Consider the following 4,579-nt stretch of genomic DNA (forward strand, 5'->3'; position numbering starts at 1 on the left):
AAACTTTTTGCTAGCTATACCACTGACAGAGGCCTAATATCTAAAATCTACAAAGAACTCCAAACACTAAACAATCCACTAAAAAATGGGGTAGAAAACTGAATAGGGAGTTCTCAAAGGAAGAAATACAAATTGCTAACACACACTTAAGAAAATGTTCAACATCTCTAACCATCTGGGAAATGTAAATGTTGGATTTCACCTCCAATAAGGATAGGAATCATTAAAAAAAAAATCAAAGCAATGACAACAAATGTTGGTGAGAATGTGTGGAAAGAGGAACCCTCTTTCACTGTTGTTAGGAGTGCAAACTTGTACCACCACCATGGAAATAAAAATGGAGATTCCTGGAAAAGATGAATATAGAACTACCAAAAGACTCCATTTCTCCCTTACCAGGCATTTACCCTAAATGTTCCATGCTTCACTACAGAGATATTTTCTCAACCATGTTTATAGCTGCTCAATTCTGGAATCAACCCAGCTGTCCATCATTGCACGAATGGATAACCAAGTTGTGGTACATATACACAGTGAAATTCTACTCACCAGTAAGAAAAAAATGATACAATGACATTTTTAAGAGAATGGATAGACTTAGAACAGATCATACTCAGTGAACACACACAATCACAGAAAGATAAACACTACATGTTCTCACTCAATCTGTGGTTCCTAACCTGGATCATCTTGAATTGCTGATATACTGGATAGGCAACTTGAGGTCGAAACAATAAGTATGGCAGGGTTTGGAAGGAGTTGATGGGGAAGTTGGAGGAAAATAAACACAAAACTAAACCTAAAATGAACTGGTACCTTCTCCTTGTATGTTCTTTCTCCTTGAAGGTAGACTAAAAGATTTAACCCTCAATAGGAGTATAGGAGGAACATCTGGAAAGAAGGGTCCTGCAGAAGGTGGGATGAAGCCTAACCTTAAAAATTTTGCTTATGACCTATAACTCCCAGTACAAAAAATCAGTGGTAACCACATTTAGCTATTGATTGGAGAGACCTAAGAGGTCCCCAAAGCAGGACAGGTTTCTCTCACAGCACTTGATCATCCACTGAAGGCAAAAGGTAAGACCTTATTGCTGAAGATGTGATAGGCTGCCAACACAGAACACAGAGAGACCAACCAGATGTCAAATAAGTTGGACATGTTTAAGACCAACCTTGAGCAATTTGCCAGCAAGCACAAACAGGAAAGCTGGAAGATTCCTGAGTTCTGGAATCCAGAAGAGAGCCAGTCCCCAGACAGCCTACCAAGTGCTGGAAAGTGCTACATGAACTATTGGATGAAAATGATGAACAGAAGTCTGAGCAACCAAAGGTCTAAGTTACTCAGAAACAAACACCCTGACACAATATACACACTAGTCAAATGGTGGCACACAGCACTGGTGGGTAGCCAATGGCTTTCTGCTCGGCTAATAGATCCACTGAGTGGAAAGGAACCCATATCTGGAACTGGGAACCAGGTGAGAATCCTGTGTAGACAAAGATATGCTCTCCAATGTCAAACTCCCAGTAGTCTTTGGCTAAAACAGGGCCTACATCCTTCAAAAATCTCCCTAAATTAATAATGCTTATCCAATTTAACCTATGTTGACTTCACTTTCCAATGGAGAATCTATTTTTCTTTTTCAGAAGATAGTGATACCTGAGGAGATAAGCCACCCCTCACATCTCAGTCAAGGCCCAAGTGAAACCACAGAGGAAGTGGGGAGATGAGCAAGAGTGCTGCTTCCATGGTGAGCCTGACAATCAGTGTCAGGGTGAAGGAGACAGACATTGAGGATACTGCATGTATACCAAAGCAGAAATTCAGAGGCTTTTAAGAGTTCATCACTGAAGTAGACTTAAAACCCACCCAGCATGGCTCAGGGAATTTTGAGGAAGAGTGGGCAGAAAGATTGTAAGAGCCATAGGTTGGGATGTCATAACCAGAAACATTGCCTCACCCCAATAACTGACTGCTGCTCCCACAATGGATAACCCACAGCCCCATGGAAAATGCCAGTAACTGCACTGAGGAGGGCCTCCTGTGGAATAGGGGCAAGGACAGGGACCAGGAAAAGGATGGCACCAACACATGATGCATTCATACAAAGTATGTTCTTACTCAAAAAGCTAATGTTAAAAATAAAGTTTCATCAGTAGATCTATTTTCAAAGTAGACCTTCCAGTTCTGAACTCTTTTGTGGATCTAATCACTTAATCCTCATAAGTAAGTAGCACATGGTACATTGAACTACTCCTCTTTCCATATGCTGTGGTTTCAACATAGTTTGGCCCCCACTGTGAGGTATTAAGAACCAGCAGACACAGCCCCATATTCCACCATGGAAGTCGGTGGTGGAACCTGGGACATGGAGAAATGGGGTCTGAGGGCATCAGCCCATGGGTGCAGGGTGGGGATGCCTGATAGGGTGCAGAGCTGGTGACATCACCAAGAAGGAGATTGGCCAAATGACACACTCCATTTCATGCCCAGCCTGCCTCTGGCATGCAAGACAATCAATTCTCCCAGAGTAGAGTTCTGCTTCTTTAAATCATCTCTCAGTGGAATCTACGAGTTTTTCCAGCTCCAGGTGGATTCCAATGTCAGGTTCCCCAGACCCAAAGGCCTCACTGCTTTCTTCTCCAAATTGTATTATATGCCAGTATAAGGAGTGAGGGACTGTTTGGGTTGAGGACCAGCAACCAGATGTCAAATCAGTTGGACATATTTAAGACCAACCTTGAGCAATTTGCCAGCAAGCACAAACAGGAAAGCTGGAAGATTCCTGAGTTGTGGGTGCAGTTTCAGGACATGTGTGCCATCATTGTGGTGGGTCCACTAGCCTCTGGTCTGAGATGCTGGGTGTTGGGGACTTCATTATGATCTGTGCATCCAGATTATTGAAGTTTGCCTGACTGTAAAACACTGGAATGGAGGTCTGATAACTCTGGAGGAGCTACATCAATAGGTGTTGAAAAGAAAGAGCAAGTTCGCTCAGGATGTTAGTCAAGACAATCTGGTAAGGGCCTGGTAAGAATCGGGCACTAGATTTGACATCACCCCCGTGGGTGGCACTTACTTCATCCAGTCTGTTCCAGCTGACCTCAACATAGATCATGCTGTTGTGTATAGCTGGCACAGAAACACAGGTACATGAATGTCAGTGAAATCGAAGCCATTCTTAAATGGGAGACCTAGTGAGGAAGCCTGGCAAGGACTGGAACACCCGTTGAAAGAAGGGCTGGCCTGTCTGGATCAGCAGGCCCCAGGTGAAGCCCACTACTGGCTACCAGCTCTCTTCATCGATGCTGCTCCCAGGAGATCACAGCCCTCCCCCAACTGAGTGTGGAGGGGTGCACAGCATCTAGGCATAGGGTAAGGTGGGAAATATGTTGGTTAATAAATCTGGATAATTTTGTAAATGAAAAGAGAAAGAAATAAAAAGAATCATCAGAATGTAGTATTTAGAGGTGGACCTTTTGGGAAGAGATTATAATTAAGTAAGGTACTCAGGGTACAGCCTCTGAGACTGTATTAAATACTGGATAGTTTTTGAAGAAGAGAGGAACCAAAGGTGACATACATAAATGCTCTCTTCTCTTGCCATATGATGACCAACATGGTATTGGGCCATATCATTTAAAAGATGATCACAAGATATTTGCCCATTACCTTGGACATCTAGAGCTACGTGCAAAAACTAAACCTCTTTTATAGATAGTTACTTGCCTCAGATATTTATATTAATAACAAAAAATGGGAAAATGTACCAGGACAGTTGATGTGTGATTTATGTTGCAGAAATGCAAAAAATTAAAAACTCAACTTTTAATTTATTTATCATAAAAGACTTACATATGCTGTAATTGACAATAGGGACAAGCCATGTATGGTAGTTTGAGTCAGATGTTCCCCATAAACTCATTTATTATGAATGCTTAGTCTCCAGCTGGTGGCAGTTTGGGAAGTGGAGCCATGCCAGAGAAGGTGTGTTATTGAGTGGGCTTGGAGTATTATATCTCAGCTTCCCCTTTCCAGTTTAGCTCATTTTCTTGCTGCTTTCTACCAGCTACTGTGGCAAGAAGTGATGTTCAGCCTTTGCTCTACCATCTTTCTCCCATCTTAATGAAACTTTGCTTTGAAGCTGTAAGTAGTAGTAAGTTCTTTCCTTCCATCAGCTGCTTCTGGTAGTATGTTCTAACCCAGCAATGTGAAGTTGCCTAAATTAAAGTTAAATCCAGACTACAAAGGCAAAATTAGGTAGAAGGACTTCAGTGTCTGACAAATGGAAGTACTTTACTCTTTCCACTAAGATTCCTTTCCACTAAATACAACCACACTTCCCCTGCCAGCAATAACCAAGCTAGGAATGCAAATTCTCAACCTCATTGGCACCCATAAATGTCTCCTAATATAGTGCCAATGGCATCCACAGAGTCTGGAACACCACACCCAAATAGAAGTCAAAGGGCTTCAAGCCCCTGCTCATTTCTCCACTGATGAATCTCAGAGCATGGCTCATAGTCAGTCATGACTTTCATCCAATAGTAAAGGGGCTTCCCATTGTATTTCATCAGT

The 4,579-nt window shown here is 42.3% G+C and overlaps 1 pseudogene; it reads left to right on the forward strand.

The window, feature by feature from the left end:
- The first annotated feature begins 2,601 nt into the window (after positions 1 to 2,601).
- On the forward strand, positions 2,602 to 3,344 carry LOC101597532 (annotated as a pseudogene).
- Positions 3,345 to 4,579: the final 1,235 nt, after the last annotated feature.

This window comes from Jaculus jaculus, chromosome 4 (genome assembly GCF_020740685.1).
Source record: "Jaculus jaculus isolate mJacJac1 chromosome 4, mJacJac1.mat.Y.cur, whole genome shotgun sequence".
Classification (NCBI taxonomy): domain Eukaryota; kingdom Metazoa; phylum Chordata; class Mammalia; order Rodentia; family Dipodidae; genus Jaculus; species Jaculus jaculus.